The following is a 20,020-nucleotide window of genomic DNA, read 5'->3' as shown; positions in this document are numbered from 1 at the left end:
GCAAAAAGACGATTCAAAGTGACTGACATACCAAGCAATTAATTAGTGAAATCAGTCTTTGTTGACTACTCCAAAGCCTTTCAGTTTGTCGACCTCAGTATACTGTTAGGAAAAAGTGCATTATTAAGACATTATTAGTGGTTGTATCACGGTATTTTATAATAGACTTATAACTAGTTTCCCCTGAAAATCTTTCGTTTTCTATCATTCTTTCATTCTACACGCCTGAGCCCTGACAGAGACCCAGAGAAATGTAAACAGGCACGAGTCAGACTTGATATAGGGCTGAATTTGTTGCTTTTCAGAGAGGGGCAGTCGGTCTGTACATGCGTGAGGTGGCGAGAGGCGTGTCCAGGGGGCGGCTAGTAGCGTGTGCCACCGTGGAAATATGTACAGACATAAAGAAGACGCCCTCAAGAAAGGTAAGGCCGGTTCCAGCTTTTATTTTTATTTATTTATTTCCATCCCGGCCTGGGACCGCCCCTTTCCCGAGTCCTGAGGTGTTGGGGGACGGCCCGGGGGTGCTGTGTGCCCGTGAGTGTACCAGGTGCTCAAGCATATACAAAACAAGGAAAGTTTGAAGCATTTTTAGAGGGGCAGTCGGTCTGTACTCGTACATGCGTGTACATTAATTTTGAGGTGTTCCTTGTCATCCCCTGTCACTCCTGCCTGCCTCTGTCACCTCTACCAATCCCTGTCAAGCTCTGCCAAGCCCTTTGTCACCTCTCAAGTAATGAGGTGGCTTGAGATGTGAGATTTTAAACAGAAGCCTTTGCTGTCACCCCTGCCAAGCCCTACCAAACCCTGTCAGCCCCCACCAAGGCCCTCTCAAGCCACCACTCAACCCCCTACCGAGACCTATCAGCTCTATAATCTGAAAAAAGTGCAGTGTCTTAGGAGGGATTGATTAAGTAAACAGTGACTTATGGCCAAAATGGAACTATATGGAGATTAAGTAGAGATTAGAATAGAAGCTGAAATTGAGCAGGATAGTTACAATCACAGACTTCCAACTTGCTACTCCTTGGTGTGAAAGAATCTGCAGGAAATTAAGTACATGGCAACTCCTGTTAGTCCCTCATGTGTTCTTGAAAGCAGACTGACAGATTCAGTGTGTGACATGCTGACGTGGGGGAAGGCTGTCTGGTGGCTGCTCTATGCTGTAGCTAACAAAATGGTTGTGTTTCAAGTGTTGTCATGCCTGGAAAGTCTACAGGTCATCATTACTAGTATAAATGTGTACTACAATGGTGAAATTTAGTGAAAAAATGTGCTGTTTATGTATTGGCAGGGAAAGATTTGTGCTCATCAAGACAATGATAAAAAAAAATTTTATATTATTATTATTATTACTATTTTTTTTCTTTTACTTGTTTTGCTGTAAGATGAGACTACAATAACTGCCCCTTGATGCCCTATAAGGTACCGCCAAGCACCAAGGGGCGGCCACCACGGTGCACAGTGAAGCACGTCCCAGCATCCCTGTCACCATCTTTTCCCTGCCAATAATTATGCATTACATTTCCCAACTAATTTCATTCTAGTGCAACATTTCTACTACTAATGGTGACCTGTACACTTCCCAGCATGACCAGTACAGCACTTCAAACAAACACAGCCTTTTCTTAGCCACAGCAAGGTGCAGCCACGACAGACAGCCTTCCCTAAGTCAGCATGTCACACTGCATCCATAACACTGAGCTTCCAGGAACACATCTGGGGGACTGATACAAGTTGCTGTGTAGGTCATTTGTCCCAGCAGACTCTTTCACACCAAGCAGGCATGAGGTGGTAGTCTGTGCAGTGCGTCAGTGCTTGGAATTTTGAACCGGTCTTGCTGCATCTATGGCCCAGAGACCAAACACAGACCAAACAGAGGGCTAGCTGAACCTAACACAAACCAAACAGACGCCCACCAGAACCATACACAGGCCCACAGAACTAACTGACTGGCTGGCCGGCTGACTCGCTGGCTGAGTGACTGACTGACTGACTGACTGACTGGCTGGCTGGCTGGCTTGCTGGCTGGCTTACTAACTGACTGACTGACTGACTGGCTGGCTGAGTGACTGATTGACTGGCTGGTTAGCTAGTTGGGTGGCTAGCTGGTTGGTTGAATGGCTGACTGACTGACTGACTGACTGACTGACTGACTGACTAGCTGAGTGACTGATTGATTGGCTGGTTGGTTGAATGCCTAGCTGGCTGGTTGAATGGCTGACTGACTGACTGACTGACTGACTGACTGACTGACTGACTGACTGACTAACTGACTGACTGACTAGCTGAGTGACTGATTGATTGGCTGGTTTGTCGAATGGCTAGCTGGCTGGTTGAATGGCTAACTGACTGACTGACTGACTGACTGACTGACTGACTGACTGACTGACTAACTGAGTGACTGATTGATTGGCTGGTTGGTTGAATGGCTAGCTGGCTGGTTGAATGGCTGACTGACTGACTGACTGACTGACTTACTGACTGACTGACTGACTAACTGACTAGCTGAGTGACTGATTGATTGGCTGGTTGGTTGAATGGCTGACTGACTGACTGACTGACTGACTGACTGACTGACTGACTAACTGACTGACTGACTGACTAGCTGAGTGACTGATTGATTGGCTAGTTGGTTGAATGGCTAGCTGGCTGGTTGAATGGCTGACTGACTGGCTGACTGACTGACTAACTGACTGACTGACTGACTGACTGACTGACTAGCTGAGTGACTGATTGATTGGCTGGTTGGTTGAATGCCTAGCTGGCTGGTTGAATGGCTGACTGACTGACTGACTGACTGACTGACTGACTGACTGACTGACTGACTGACTGACTGACTGACTAGCTGAGTGACTGATTGATTGGCTGGTTGGTTGAATGGCTAGCTGGCTGGTTGAATGGCTAACTGACTGACTGACTGACTGACTGACTGACTGACTGACTGACTGACTGACTAACTGAGTGACTGATTGATTGGCTGGTTGGTTGAATGGCTAGCTGGCTGGTTGAATGGCTGACTGACTGACTGACTGACTGACTGACTGACTGACTGACTGACTGACTGACTGACTGACTGACTGACTGACTAACTGACTAGCTGAGTGACTGATTGATTGGCTGGTTGGTTGAATGGCTAGCTGGCTGGTTGAATGGCTGACTGACTGACTGACTGACTGACTGACTGACTGACTGACTGACTGACTGACTGACTGACTGACTGAGTGACTGATTGATTGGCTAGTTGGTTGAATGGCTAGCTGGCTGGTTGAATGGCTGACTGACTGGCTGACTGACTGACTGACTGACTGACTGACTGACTGACTGACTGACTGACTAGCTGAGTGACTGATTGATTGGCTGGTTGGTTGAATGCCTAGCTGGCTGGTTGAATGGCTGACTGACTGACTGACTGACTGACTGACTGACTGACTGACTGACTGACTGACTAGCTGAGTGACTGATTTATTGGCTGGTTGGTTGAATGGCTAGCTGGCTGGTTGAATGGCTAACTGACTGACTGACTGACTGACTGACTGACTGACTGACTGACTGACTGACTGACTAACTGAGTGACTGATTGATTGGCTGGTTGGTTGAATGGCTAGCTGGCTGGTTGAATGGCTGACTGACTGACTGACTGACTGACTGACTGACTGACTGACTGACTGACTGACTGACTGACTAACTGACTAGCTGAGTGACTGATTGATTGGCTGGTTGGTTGAATGGCTAGCTGGCTGGTTGAATGGCTGACTGACTGACTGACTGACTGACTGACTGACTGACTGACTGACTGACTGACTGACTAGCTGAGTGACTGATTGATTGGCTAGTTGGTTGAATGGCTAGCTGGCTGGTTGAATGGCTGACTGACTGGCTGACTGACTGACTGACTGACTGACTGACTGACTGACTGACTGACTGACTGACTAGCTGAGTGACTGATTGATTGGCTGGTTGGTTGAATGGCTAGCTGGCTGGTTGAATGGCTGACTGACTGACTGACTGACTGACTGACTGACTGACTGAGGCAGAGAGACAGGTAGGTGTTGGCAGGGTTGGTTTGGTTTGGAGTGTTGAGGTTTTATGATATTGTAGAGACAGAGAGGTTCAAAGCTTAATTAGACTTGTATCTTTGAGCCATGAGTCAGTAGAGAGGGAGAAAGAGGCAGACAGGCAGAGAGACAGGAAAAACAGGGAGGAAGAAAAGCTATTTGCACTGTACCTATAGGTCAGTATGGTGTAGAGTTGTATACTTGAATCAAGAGTAAATATAGACGCAGATACGAAGGCGGGCAAGCTGAGAGAGAGGGAAAGAAAGGGTCTGAATGAAAGGGAGGAGTCAGGCCTGCAGAAGGGGAGCTTTTGGTATTGTTTACTGATTAGTGTGATAAAGTGTTGTGTTGTGTTGTGAGGTGCAGAGAAAGAGAGAGAGGCTTGTGTGGTGATATTTCATGTTGATGTACAGCAATATGAAATAGTTCTCAGGAGAGAGAGAAAGAGATAGAAATTAGTGACACACACACACACACACACACACACACACACACACACACACACAGTAATACTCTATAGAAACCTATTTCTTTCCTAATTTGTCTATCTCCATCTTGTTTTTCATTGTAAGTCATTAATGTTTATCTTGTATTGTCTTGGCATTATTAAAACATGAGGTATATTATTATTAGTGGTTGTAGTTTTGTATCACAACATTAACTTATATTAGTTTTGCCTGAAAATCTCTCGTTTTCTAACATTCTCCCATCCTGCAGGCCTGAGTCCAGACCGAGACCCAGAGAAATGTAAACAAACGCACCAGTCAGACTTGATATAGGAGTGAATTTGTTGCTTTTTAAAGCGGCAGTCGGTCTGTACATGTGTGAGGTGGCGAGGGGTGTCGCCAGGGGGCGGCTAGTAGCGTCTGCCACCAGGGAAATATGTAAAAACATAAAAAAGACGCTTCTCAAGAAAGGTAAGGCCGGTTGCAGCTTTTATTTTTTCTTTATTTCTTTCCATCAGGTTAAGTTTATATTAATTCAGTTAGTTAGGTTTGCTTAAGTCTCTCTCTCTCTCTCTCTCTCTCTCTCTCTCTCTCTCTCTCTCTCTCTCTCTCTCTCTCTCTCTCTCTCTCTCTCTCTCTCTCTCTCTCTGTGGTGCTAATGGTGCAGGAAGGCCTTGTCTACCTGCACCATAAGCCACTATACCATGCGTCACTGTACATTTAAACTGTACCCCAAAAACTTAACCTAACTGGCCCTCACTTAAAAAAAAATATATCGTTTTTTTTTCGTGTTCTTAATATTTCAGTGCTACAATACCACATCACTGTACCCTATGATGCTAATGGTGCAGGAAGGCCTTGTCTACCTTCACCATAAGCGACTGTACCATGCGTCACTGTACCTTAAAACTGTACCACAAAAACAACCTAACTGGCCCTCACCTGAAAAAAAATATCTTTTTTTTTTTGTGTTTGCTTAATATTTCAGTGCTACAGTACCACAGCACTGTACTCTATGGTGCTAATGGTGCAGGAAGGCCTTGTCTACCTTCACCATAAGCCACTGTACCATGTGTCACTGTACCTTAAATCTGTACCACAAAAACAACCTAACTGGCCCTCACCTGAAAAAAAATCTCTTTTTTTTTTAACCTAACCTAACCTAACCTAACCTTACCTAACCTAACCTAACCTAACCTAACCTGACCTGACCTGACCTAACCTAACCTAACCTAACCTAACCTGACCTAACCTAACCTAACCTAACCTAACCTGACCTGACCTAACCTAACCTAACCTAACCTAACCTAACCTAACCTAACCTATCCTAACCTAACCGAGACATTAAAAATTAGTCACAAGGCAAAAAGACGATTCAAAGTGACTGACATACCAAGCAATTAATTAGTGAAATCAGTCTTTGTTGACTACTCCAAAGCCTTTCAGTTTGTCGACCTCAGTATACTGTTAGGAAAAAGTGCATTATTAAGACATTATTAGTGGTTGTATCACGGTATTTTATAATAGACTTATAACTAGTTTCCCCTGAAAATCTTTCGTTTTCTATCATTCTTTCATTCTACACGCCTGAGCCCTGACAGAGACCCAGAGAAATGTAAACAGGCACGAGTCAGACTTGATATAGGGCTGAATTTGTTGCTTTTCAGAGAGGGGCAGTCGGTCTGTACATGCGTGAGGTGGCGAGAGGCGTGTCCAGGGGGCGGCTAGTAGCGTGTGCCACCGTGGAAATATGTACAGACATAAAGAAGACGCCCTCAAGAAAGGTAAGGCCGGTTCCAGCTTTTATTTTTATTTATTTATTTCCATCCCGGCCTGGGACCGCCCCTTTCCCGAGTCCTGAGGTGTTGGGGGACGGCCCGGGGGTGCTGTGTGCCCGTGAGTGTACCAGGTGCTCAAGCATATACAAAACAAGGAAAGTTTGAAGCATTTTTAGAGGGGCAGTCGGTCTGTACTCGTACATGCGTGTACATTAATTTTGAGGTGTTCCTTGTCATCCCCTGTCACTCCTGCCTGCCTCTGTCACCTCTACCAATCCCTGTCAAGCTCTGCCAAGCCCTTTGTCACCTCTCAAGTAATGAGGTGGCTTGAGATGTGAGATTTTAAACAGAAGCCTTTGCTGTCACCCCTGCCAAGCCCTACCAAACCCTGTCAGCCCCCACCAAGGCCCTCTCAAGCCACCACTCAACCCCCTACCGAGACCTATCAGCTCTATAATCTGAAAAAAGTGCAGTGTCTTAGGAGGGATTGATTAAGTAAACAGTGACTTATGGCCAAAATGGAACTATATGGAGATTAAGTAGAGATTAGAATAGAAGCTGAAATTGAGCAGGATAGTTACAATCACAGACTTCCAACTTGCTACTCCTTGGTGTGAAAGAATCTGCAGGAAATTAAGTACATGGCAACTCCTGTTAGTCCCTCATGTGTTCTTGAAAGCAGACTGACAGATTCAGTGTGTGACATGCTGACGTGGGGGAAGGCTGTCTGGTGGCTGCTCTATGCTGTAGCTAACAAAATGGTTGTGTTTCAAGTGTTGTCATGCCTGGAAAGTCTACAGGTCATCATTACTAGTATAAATGTGTACTACAATGGTGAAATTTAGTGAAAAAATGTGCTGTTTATGTATTGGCAGGGAAAGATTTGTGCTCATCAAGACAATGATAAAAAAAAATTTTATATTATTATTATTATTACTATTTTTTTTCTTTTACTTGTTTTGCTGTAAGATGAGACTACAATAACTGCCCCTTGATGCCCTATAAGGTACCGCCAAGCACCAAGGGGCGGCCACCACGGTGCACAGTGAAGCACGTCCCAGCATCCCTGTCACCATCTTTTCCCTGCCAATAATTATGCATTACATTTCCCAACTAATTTCATTCTAGTGCAACATTTCTACTACTAATGGTGACCTGTACACTTCCCAGCATGACCAGTACAGCACTTCAAACAAACACAGCCTTTTCTTAGCCACAGCAAGGTGCAGCCACGACAGACAGCCTTCCCTAAGTCAGCATGTCACACTGCATCCATAACACTGAGCTTCCAGGAACACATCTGGGGGACTGATACAAGTTGCTGTGTAGGTCATTTGTCCCAGCAGACTCTTTCACACCAAGCAGGCATGAGGTGGTAGTCTGTGCAGTGCGTCAGTGCTTGGAATTTTGAACCGGTCTTGCTGCATCTATGGCCCAGAGACCAAACACAGACCAAACAGAGGGCTAGCTGAACCTAACACAAACCAAACAGACGCCCACCAGAACCATACACAGGCCCACAGAACTAACTGACTGGCTGGCCGGCTGACTCGCTGGCTGAGTGACTGACTGACTGACTGACTGACTGGCTGGCTGGCTGGCTTGCTGGCTGGCTTACTAACTGACTGACTGACTGACTGGCTGGCTGAGTGACTGATTGACTGGCTGGTTAGCTAGTTGGGTGGCTAGCTGGTTGGTTGAATGGCTGACTGACTGACTGACTGACTGACTGACTGACTGACTAGCTGAGTGACTGATTGATTGGCTGGTTGGTTGAATGCCTAGCTGGCTGGTTGAATGGCTGACTGACTGACTGACTGACTGACTGACTGACTGACTGACTGACTGACTAACTGACTGACTGACTAGCTGAGTGACTGATTGATTGGCTGGTTTGTCGAATGGCTAGCTGGCTGGTTGAATGGCTAACTGACTGACTGACTGACTGACTGACTGACTGACTGACTGACTGACTAACTGAGTGACTGATTGATTGGCTGGTTGGTTGAATGGCTAGCTGGCTGGTTGAATGGCTGACTGACTGACTGACTGACTGACTTACTGACTGACTGACTGACTAACTGACTAGCTGAGTGACTGATTGATTGGCTGGTTGGTTGAATGGCTGACTGACTGACTGACTGACTGACTGACTGACTGACTGACTAACTGACTGACTGACTGACTAGCTGAGTGACTGATTGATTGGCTAGTTGGTTGAATGGCTAGCTGGCTGGTTGAATGGCTGACTGACTGGCTGACTGACTGACTAACTGACTGACTGACTGACTGACTGACTGACTGACTGACTAGCTGAGTGACTGATTGATTGGCTGGTTGGTTGAATGCCTAGCTGGCTGGTTGAATGGCTGACTGACTGACTGACTGACTGACTGACTGACTGACTGACTGACTGACTGACTGACTGACTGACTAGCTGAGTGACTGATTGATTGGCTGGTTGGTTGAATGGCTAGCTGGCTGGTTGAATGGCTAACTGACTGACTGACTGACTGACTGACTGACTGACTGACTGACTGACTGACTAACTGAGTGACTGATTGATTGGCTGGTTGGTTGAATGGCTAGCTGGCTGGTTGAATGGCTGACTGACTGACTGACTGACTGACTGACTGACTGACTGACTGACTGACTGACTGACTGACTGACTGACTGACTAACTGACTAGCTGAGTGACTGATTGATTGGCTGGTTGGTTGAATGGCTAGCTGGCTGGTTGAATGGCTGACTGACTGACTGACTGACTGACTGACTGACTGACTGACTGACTGACTGACTGACTGACTGACTGAGTGACTGATTGATTGGCTAGTTGGTTGAATGGCTAGCTGGCTGGTTGAATGGCTGACTGACTGGCTGACTGACTGACTGACTGACTGACTGACTGACTGACTGACTGACTGACTAGCTGAGTGACTGATTGATTGGCTGGTTGGTTGAATGCCTAGCTGGCTGGTTGAATGGCTGACTGACTGACTGACTGACTGACTGACTGACTGACTGACTGACTGACTGACTAGCTGAGTGACTGATTTATTGGCTGGTTGGTTGAATGGCTAGCTGGCTGGTTGAATGGCTAACTGACTGACTGACTGACTGACTGACTGACTGACTGACTGACTGACTGACTGACTGACTGACTAACTGAGTGACTGATTGATTGGCTGGTTGGTTGAATGGCTAGCTGGCTGGTTGAATGGCTGACTGACTGACTGACTGACTGACTGACTGACTGACTGACTGACTGACTGACTGACTGACTAACTGACTAGCTGAGTGACTGATTGATTGGCTGGTTGGTTGAATGGCTAGCTGGCTGGTTGAATGGCTGACTGACTGACTGACTGACTGACTGACTGACTGACTGACTGACTGACTGACTGACTAGCTGAGTGACTGATTGATTGGCTAGTTGGTTGAATGGCTAGCTGGCTGGTTGAATGGCTGACTGACTGGCTGACTGACTGACTGACTGACTGACTGACTGACTGACTGACTGACTGACTGACTAGCTGAGTGACTGATTGATTGGCTGGTTGGTTGAATGGCTAGCTGGCTGGTTGAATGGCTGACTGACTGACTGACTGACTGACTGACTGACTGACTGAGGCAGAGAGACAGGTAGGTGTTGGCAGGGTTGGTTTGGTTTGGAGTGTTGAGGTTTTATGATATTGTAGAGACAGAGAGGTTCAAAGCTTAATTAGACTTGTATCTTTGAGCCATGAGTCAGTAGAGAGGGAGAAAGAGGCAGACAGGCAGAGAGACAGGAAAAACAGGGAGGAAGAAAAGCTATTTGCACTGTACCTATAGGTCAGTATGGTGTAGAGTTGTATACTTGAATCAAGAGTAAATATAGACGCAGATACGAAGGCGGGCAAGCTGAGAGAGAGGGAAAGAAAGGGTCTGAATGAAAGGGAGGAGTCAGGCCTGCAGAAGGGGAGCTTTTGGTATTGTTTACTGATTAGTGTGATAAAGTGTTGTGTTGTGTTGTGAGGTGCAGAGAAAGAGAGAGAGGCTTGTGTGGTGATATTTCATGTTGATGTACAGCAATATGAAATAGTTCTCAGGAGAGAGAGAAAGAGATAGAAATTAGTGACACACACACACACACACACACACACACACACACACACACACACACAGTAATACTCTATAGAAACCTATTTCTTTCCTAATTTGTCTATCTCCATCTTGTTTTTCATTGTAAGTCATTAATGTTTATCTTGTATTGTCTTGGCATTATTAAAACATGAGGTATATTATTATTAGTGGTTGTAGTTTTGTATCACAACATTAACTTATATTAGTTTTGCCTGAAAATCTCTCGTTTTCTAACATTCTCCCATCCTGCAGGCCTGAGTCCAGACCGAGACCCAGAGAAATGTAAACAAACGCACCAGTCAGACTTGATATAGGAGTGAATTTGTTGCTTTTTAAAGCGGCAGTCGGTCTGTACATGTGTGAGGTGGCGAGGGGTGTCGCCAGGGGGCGGCTAGTAGCGTCTGCCACCAGGGAAATATGTAAAAACATAAAAAAGACGCTTCTCAAGAAAGGTAAGGCCGGTTGCAGCTTTTATTTTTTCTTTATTTCTTTCCATCAGGTTAGGTTTATATTAATTCAGTTAGTTAGGTTTGCTTAAGTCTCTCTCTCTCTCTCTCTCTCTCTCTCTCTCTCTCTCTCTCTCTCTCTCTCTCTCTCTCTCTCTCTCTCTCTCTCTCTCTCTCTCTCTCTCTGTGGTGCTAATGGTGCAGGAAGGCCTTGTCTACCTGCACCATAAGCCACTATACCATGCGTCACTGTACATTTAAACTGTACCCCAAAAACTTAACCTAACTGGCCCTCACTTAAAAAAAAATATATCGTTTTTTTTTCGTGTTCTTAATATTTCAGTGCTACAATACCACATCACTGTACCCTATGATGCTAATGGTGCAGGAAGGCCTTGTCTACCTTCACCATAAGCGACTGTACCATGCGTCACTGTACCTTAAAACTGTACCACAAAAACAACCTAACTGGCCCTCACCTGAAAAAAAATATCTTTTTTTTTTTGTGTTTGCTTAATATTTCAGTGCTACAGTACCACAGCACTGTACTCTATGGTGCTAATGGTGCAGGAAGGCCTTGTCTACCTTCACCATAAGCCACTGTACCATGTGTCACTGTACCTTAAATCTGTACCACAAAAACAACCTAACTGGCCCTCACCTGAAAAAAAATCTCTTTTTTTTTTAACCTAACCTAACCTAACCTAACCTTACCTAACCTAACCTAACCTAACCTAACCTGACCTGACCTGACCTAACCTAACCTAACCTAACCTAACCTGACCTAACCTAACCTAACCTAACCTAACCTGACCTGACCTAACCTAACCTAACCTAACCTAACCTAACCTAACCTAACCTATCCTAACCTAACCGAGACATTAAAAATTAGTCACAAGGCAAAAAGACGATTCAAAGTGACTGACATACCAAGCAATTAATTAGTGAAATCAGTCTTTGTTGACTACTCCAAAGCCTTTCAGTTTGTCGACCTCAGTATACTGTTAGGAAAAAGTGCATTATTAAGACATTATTAGTGGTTGTATCACGGTATTTTATAATAGACTTATAACTAGTTTCCCCTGAAAATCTTTCGTTTTCTATCATTCTTTCATTCTACACGCCTGAGCCCTGACAGAGACCCAGAGAAATGTAAACAGGCACGAGTCAGACTTGATATAGGGCTGAATTTGTTGCTTTTCAGAGAGGGGCAGTCGGTCTGTACATGCGTGAGGTGGCGAGAGGCGTGTCCAGGGGGCGGCTAGTAGCGTGTGCCACCGTGGAAATATGTACAGACATAAAGAAGACGCCCTCAAGAAAGGTAAGGCCGGTTCCAGCTTTTATTTTTATTTATTTATTTCCATCCCGGCCTGGGACCGCCCCTTTCCCGAGTCCTGAGGTGTTGGGGGACGGCCCGGGGGTGCTGTGTGCCCGTGAGTGTACCAGGTGCTCAAGCATATACAAAACAAGGAAAGTTTGAAGCATTTTTAGAGGGGCAGTCGGTCTGTACTCGTACATGCGTGTACATTAATTTTGAGGTGTTCCTTGTCATCCCCTGTCACTCCTGCCTGCCTCTGTCACCTCTACCAATCCCTGTCAAGCTCTGCCAAGCCCTTTGTCACCTCTCAAGTAATGAGGTGGCTTGAGATGTGAGATTTTAAACAGAAGCCTTTGCTGTCACCCCTGCCAAGCCCTACCAAACCCTGTCAGCCCCCACCAAGGCCCTCTCAAGCCACCACTCAACCCCCTACCGAGACCTATCAGCTCTATAATCTGAAAAAAGTGCAGTGTCTTAGGAGGGATTGATTAAGTAAACAGTGACTTATGGCCAAAATGGAACTATATGGAGATTAAGTAGAGATTAGAATAGAAGCTGAAATTGAGCAGGATAGTTACAATCACAGACTTCCAACTTGCTACTCCTTGGTGTGAAAGAATCTGCAGGAAATTAAGTACATGGCAACTCCTGTTAGTCCCTCATGTGTTCTTGAAAGCAGACTGACAGATTCAGTGTGTGACATGCTGACGTGGGGGAAGGCTGTCTGGTGGCTGCTCTATGCTGTAGCTAACAAAATGGTTGTGTTTCAAGTGTTGTCATGCCTGGAAAGTCTACAGGTCATCATTACTAGTATAAATGTGTACTACAATGGTGAAATTTAGTGAAAAAATGTGCTGTTTATGTATTGGCAGGGAAAGATTTGTGCTCATCAAGACAATGATAAAAAAAAATTTTATATTATTATTATTATTACTATTTTTTTTCTTTTACTTGTTTTGCTGTAAGATGAGACTACAATAACTGCCCCTTGATGCCCTATAAGGTACCGCCAAGCACCAAGGGGCGGCCACCACGGTGCACAGTGAAGCACGTCCCAGCATCCCTGTCACCATCTTTTCCCTGCCAATAATTATGCATTACATTTCCCAACTAATTTCATTCTAGTGCAACATTTCTACTACTAATGGTGACCTGTACACTTCCCAGCATGACCAGTACAGCACTTCAAACAAACACAGCCTTTTCTTAGCCACAGCAAGGTGCAGCCACGACAGACAGCCTTCCCTAAGTCAGCATGTCACACTGCATCCATAACACTGAGCTTCCAGGAACACATCTGGGGGACTGATACAAGTTGCTGTGTAGGTCATTTGTCCCAGCAGACTCTTTCACACCAAGCAGGCATGAGGTGGTAGTCTGTGCAGTGCGTCAGTGCTTGGAATTTTGAACCGGTCTTGCTGCATCTATGGCCCAGAGACCAAACACAGACCAAACAGAGGGCTAGCTGAACCTAACACAAACCAAACAGACGCCCACCAGAACCATACACAGGCCCACAGAACTAACTGACTGGCTGGCCGGCTGACTCGCTGGCTGAGTGACTGACTGACTGACTGACTGACTGGCTGGCTGGCTGGCTTGCTGGCTGGCTTACTAACTGACTGACTGACTGACTGGCTGGCTGAGTGACTGATTGACTGGCTGGTTAGCTAGTTGGGTGGCTAGCTGGTTGGTTGAATGGCTGACTGACTGACTGACTGACTGACTGACTGACTGACTAGCTGAGTGACTGATTGATTGGCTGGTTGGTTGAATGCCTAGCTGGCTGGTTGAATGGCTGACTGACTGACTGACTGACTGACTGACTGACTGACTGACTGACTGACTAACTGACTGACTGACTAGCTGAGTGACTGATTGATTGGCTGGTTTGTCGAATGGCTAGCTGGCTGGTTGAATGGCTAACTGACTGACTGACTGACTGACTGACTGACTGACTGACTGACTGACTAACTGAGTGACTGATTGATTGGCTGGTTGGTTGAATGGCTAGCTGGCTGGTTGAATGGCTGACTGACTGACTGACTGACTGACTTACTGACTGACTGACTGACTAACTGACTAGCTGAGTGACTGATTGATTGGCTGGTTGGTTGAATGGCTGACTGACTGACTGACTGACTGACTGACTGACTGACTGACTAACTGACTGACTGACTGACTAGCTGAGTGACTGATTGATTGGCTAGTTGGTTGAATGGCTAGCTGGCTGGTTGAATGGCTGACTGACTGGCTGACTGACTGACTAACTGACTGACTGACTGACTGACTGACTGACTGACTGACTAGCTGAGTGACTGATTGATTGGCTGGTTGGTTGAATGCCTAGCTGGCTGGTTGAATGGCTGACTGACTGACTGACTGACTGACTGACTGACTGACTGACTGACTGACTGACTGACTGACTGACTAGCTGAGTGACTGATTGATTGGCTGGTTGGTTGAATGGCTAGCTGGCTGGTTGAATGGCTAACTGACTGACTGACTGACTGACTGACTGACTGACTGACTGACTGACTGACTAACTGAGTGACTGATTGATTGGCTGGTTGGTTGAATGGCTAGCTGGCTGGTTGAATGGCTGACTGACTGACTGACTGACTGACTGACTGACTGACTGACTGACTGACTGACTGACTGACTGACTGACTGACTAACTGACTAGCTGAGTGACTGATTGATTGGCTGGTTGGTTGAATGGCTAGCTGGCTGGTTGAATGGCTGACTGACTGACTGACTGACTGACTGACTGACTGACTGACTGACTGACTGACTGACTGACTGACTGAGTGACTGATTGATTGGCTAGTTGGTTGAATGGCTAGCTGGCTGGTTGAATGGCTGACTGACTGGCTGACTGACTGACTGACTGACTGACTGACTGACTGACTGACTGACTGACTAGCTGAGTGACTGATTGATTGGCTGGTTGGTTGAATGCCTAGCTGGCTGGTTGAATGGCTGACTGACTGACTGACTGACTGACTGACTGACTGACTGACTGACTGACTGACTAGCTGAGTGACTGATTTATTGGCTGGTTGGTTGAATGGCTAGCTGGCTGGTTGAATGGCTAACTGACTGACTGACTGACTGACTGACTGACTGACTGACTGACTGACTGACTGACTGACTGACTAACTGAGTGACTGATTGATTGGCTGGTTGGTTGAATGGCTAGCTGGCTGGTTGAATGGCTGACTGACTGACTGACTGACTGACTGACTGACTGACTGACTGACTGACTGACTGACTGACTAACTGACTAGCTGAGTGACTGATTGATTGGCTGGTTGGTTGAATGGCTAGCTGGCTGGTTGAATGGCTGACTGACTGACTGACTGACTGACTGACTGACTGACTGACTGACTGACTGACTGACTAGCTGAGTGACTGATTGATTGGCTAGTTGGTTGAATGGCTAGCTGGCTGGTTGAATGGCTGACTGACTGGCTGACTGACTGACTGACTGACTGACTGACTGACTGACTGACTGACTGACTGACTAGCTGAGTGACTGATTGATTGGCTGGTTGGTTGAATGGCTAGCTGGCTGGTTGAATGGCTGACTGACTGACTGACTGACTGACTGACTGACTGACTGAGGCAGAGAGACAGGTAGGTGTTGGCAGGGTTGGTTTGGTTTGGAGTGTTGAGGTTTTATGATATTGTAGAGACAGAGAGGTTCAAAGCTTAATTAGACTTGTATCTTTGAGCCATGAGTCAGTAGAGAGGGAGAAAGAGGCAGACAGGCAGAGAGACAGGAAAAACAGGGAGGAAGAAAAGCTATTTGCACTGTACCTATAGGTCAGTATGGTGTAGAGTTGTATACTTGAATCAAGAGTAAATATAGACGCAGATACGAAGGCGGGCAAGCTGAGAGAGAGGGAAAGAAAGGGTCTGAATGAAAGGGAGGAGTCAGGCCTGCAGAAGGGGAGCTTTTGGTATTGTTTACTGATTAGTGTGATAAAGTGTTGTGTTGTGTTGTGAGGTGCAGAGAAAGAGAGAGAGGCTTGTGTGGTGATATTTCATGTTGATGTACAGCAATATGAAATAGTTCTCAGGAGAGAGAGAAAGAGATAGAAATTAGTGACACACACACACACACACACACACACACACACACACACACACACAGTAATACTCTATAGAAACCTATTTCTTTCCTAATTTGTCTATCTCCATCTTGTTTTTCATTGTAAGTCATTAATGTTTATCTTGTATTGTCTTGGCATTATTAAAACATGAGGTATATTATTATTAGTGGTTGTAGTTTTGTATCACAACATTAACTTATATTAGTTTTGCCTGAAAATCTCTCGTTTTCTAACATTCTCCCATCCTGCAGGCCTGAGTCCAGACCGAGACCCAGAGAAATGTAAACAAACGCACCAGTCAGACTTGATATAGGAGTGAATTTGTTGCTTTTTAAAGCGGCAGTCGGTCTGTACATGTGTGAGGTGGCGAGGGGTGTCGCCAGGGGGCGGCTAGTAGCGTCTGCCACCAGGGAAATATGTAAAAACATAAAAAAGACGCTTCTCAAGAAAGGTAAGGCCGGTTGCAGCTTTTATTTTTTCTTTATTTCTTTCCATCAGGTTAGGTTTATATTAATTCAGTTAGTTAGGTTTGCTTAAGTCTCTCTCTCTCTCTCTCTCTCTCTCTCTCTCTCTCTCTCTCTCTCTCTCTCTCTCTCTCTCTCTCTCTCTCTCTCTCTCTCTCTCTCTCTCTCTCTGTGGTGCTAATGGTGCAGGAAGGCCTTGTCTACCTGCACCATAAGCCACTATACCATGCGTCACTGTACATTTAAACTGTACCCCAAAAACTTAACCTAACTGGCCCTCACTTAAAAAAAAATATATCGTTTTTTTTTCGTGTTCTTAATATTTCAGTGCTACAATACCACATCACTGTACCCTATGATGCTAATGGTGCAGGAAGGCCTTGTCTACCTTCACCATAAGCGACTGTACCATGCGTCACTGTACCTTAAAACTGTACCACAAAAACAACCTAACTGGCCCTCACCTGAAAAAAAATATCTTTTTTTTTTTGTGTTTGCTTAATATTTCAGTGCTACAGTACCACAGCACTGTACTCTATGGTGCTAATGGTGCAGGAAGGCCTTGTCTACCTTCACCATAAGCCACTGTACCATGTGTCACTGTACCTTAAATCTGTACCACAAAAACAACCTAACTGGCCCTCACCTGAAAAAAAATCTCTTTTTTTTTTAACCTAACCTAACCTAACCTAACCTTACCTAACCTAACCTAACCTAACCTAACCTGACCTGACCTGACCTAACCTAACCTAACCTAACCTAACCTGACCTAACCTAACCTAACCTAACCTAACCTGACCTGACCTAACCTAACCTAACCTAACCTAACCTAACCTAACCTAACCTATCCTAACCTAACCGAGACATTAAAAATTAGTCACAAGGCAAAAAGACGATTCAAAGTGACTGACATACCAAGCAATTAATTAGTGAAATCAGTCTTTGTTGACTACTCCAAAGCCTTTCAGTTTGTCGACCTCAGTATACTGTTAGGAAAAAGTGCATTATTAAGACATTATTAGTGGTTGTATCACGGTATTTTATAATAGACTTATAACTAGTTTCCCCTGAAAATCTTTCGTTTTCTATCATTCTTTCATTCTACACGCCTGAGCCCTGACAGAGACCCAGAGAAATGTAAACAGGCACGAGTCAGACTTGATATAGGGCTGAATTTGTTGCTTTTCAGAGAGGGGCAGTCGGTCTGTACATGCGTGAGGTGGCGAGAGGCGTGTCCAGGGGGCGGCTAGTAGCGTGTGCCACCGTGGAAATATGTACAGACATAAAGAAGACGCCCTCAAGAAAGGTAAGGCCGGTTCCAGCTTTTATTTTTATTTATTTATTTCCATCCCGGCCTGGGACCGCCCCTTTCCCGAGTCCTGAGGTGTTGGGGGACGGCCCGGGGGTGCTGTGTGCCCGTGAGTGTACCAGGTGCTCAAGCATATACAAAACAAGGAAAGTTTGAAGCATTTTTAGAGGGGCAGTCGGTCTGTACTCGTACATGCGTGTACATTAATTTTGAGGTGTTCCTTGTCATCCCCTGTCACTCCTGCCTGCCTCTGTCACCTCTACCAATCCCTGTCAAGCTCTGCCAAGCCCTTTGTCACCTCTCAAGTAATGAGGTGGCTTGAGATGTGAGATTTTAAACAGAAGCCTTTGCTGTCACCCCTGCCAAGCCCTACCAAACCCTGTCAGCCCCCACCAAGGCCCTCTCAAGCCACCACTCAACCCCCTACCGAGACCTATCAGCTCTATAATCTGAAAAAAGTGCAGTGTCTTAGGAGGGATTGATTAAGTAAACAGTGACTTATGGCCAAAATGGAACTATATGGAGATTAAGTAGAGATTAGAATAGAAGCTGAAATTGAGCAGGATAGTTACAATCACAGACTTCCAACTTGCTACTCCTTGGTGTGAAAGAATCTGCAGGAAATTAAGTACATGGCAACTCCTGTTAGTCCCTCATGTGTTCTTGAAAGCAGACTGACAGATTCAGTGTGTGACATGCTGACGTGGGGGAAGGCTGTCTGGTGGCTGCTCTATGCTGTAGCTAACAAAATGGTTGTGTTTCAAGTGTTGTCATGCCTGGAAAGTCTACAGGTCATCATTACTAGTATAAATGTGTACTACAATGGTGAAATTTAGTGAAAAAATGTGCTGTTTATGTATTGGCAGGGAAAGATTTGTGCTCATCAAGACAATGATAAAAAAAAATTTTATATTATTATTATTATTACTATTTTTTTTCTTTTACTTGTTTTGCTGTAAGATGAGACTACAATAACTGCCCCTTGATGCCCTATAAGGTACCGCCAAGCACCAAGGGGCGGCCACCACGGTGCACAGTGAAGCACGTCCCAGCATCCCTGTCACCATCTTTTCCCTGCCAATAATTATGCATTACATTTCCCAACTAATTTCATTCTAGTGCAACATTTCTACTACTAATGGTGACCTGTACACTTCCCAGCATGACCAGTACAGCACTTCAAACAAACACAGCCTTTTCTTAGCCACAGCAAGGTGCAGCCACGACAGACAGCCTTCCCTAAGTCAGCATGTCACACTGCATCCATAACACTGAGCTTCCAGGAACACATCTGGGGGACTGATACAAGTTGCTGTGTAGGTCATTTGTCCCAGCAGACTCTTTCACACCAAGCAGGCATGAGGTGGTAGTCTGTGCAGTGCGTCAGTGCTTGGAATTTTGAACCGGTCTTGCTGCATCTATGGCCCAGAGACCAAACAGAGGGCTAGCTGAACCTAACACAAACCAAACAGACGCCCACCAGAACCATACACAGGCCCACAGAACTAACTGACTGGCTGGCCGGCTGACTCGCTGGCTGAGTGACTGACTGACTGACTGACTAACTGGCTGGCTGGCTGGCTTGCTGGCTGGCTTACTAACTGACTGACTGACTGACTGGCTGGCTGAGTGACTGATTGACAGGCTGGTTAGCTAGTTGGGTGGCTAGCTGGTTGGTTGAATGGCTGACTGACTGACTGACTGACTGACTGACTGACTGACTAGCTGAGTGACTGATTGATTGGCTGGTTGGTTGAATGCCTAGCTGGCTGGTTGAATGGCTGACTGACTGACTGACTGACTGACTGACTGACTGACTGACTGACTGACTGACTGACTGACTAACTGACTGACTGACTAGCTGAGTGACTGATTGATTGGCAGGTTTGTCGAATGGCTAGCTGGCTGGTTGAATGGCTAACTTACTGACTGACTGACTGACTGACTGACTGACTGACTGACTG

At 45.7% G+C, this 20,020-nt stretch overlaps 1 long non-coding RNA gene across 1 annotated transcript in view; it reads left to right on the top strand.

Annotated features, from left to right (window-relative positions):
- LOC135099678 (uncharacterized) overlaps positions 1-20,020 on the top strand; it is a 58,514-nt gene that overhangs the window by 24,408 nt on the left and 14,086 nt on the right. Inside the window, exons 10-16 of the long non-coding RNA XR_010268274.1 lie at positions 306-422; positions 4,773-4,972; positions 6,169-6,285; positions 10,654-10,853; positions 12,052-12,168; positions 16,535-16,734; positions 17,937-18,053. This is a non-coding gene — a long non-coding RNA (uncharacterized LOC135099678). The remainder of the gene's footprint in view (positions 1-305; positions 423-4,772; positions 4,973-6,168; positions 6,286-10,653; positions 10,854-12,051; positions 12,169-16,534; positions 16,735-17,936; positions 18,054-20,020) is intronic.

This window comes from Scylla paramamosain, unplaced genomic scaffold, assembly GCF_035594125.1.
Source record: "Scylla paramamosain isolate STU-SP2022 unplaced genomic scaffold, ASM3559412v1 Contig180, whole genome shotgun sequence".
Classification (NCBI taxonomy): Eukaryota; Metazoa; Arthropoda; class Malacostraca; order Decapoda; family Portunidae; genus Scylla; species Scylla paramamosain.
This window is presented reverse-complemented; position numbering and strand designations above follow the sequence as displayed.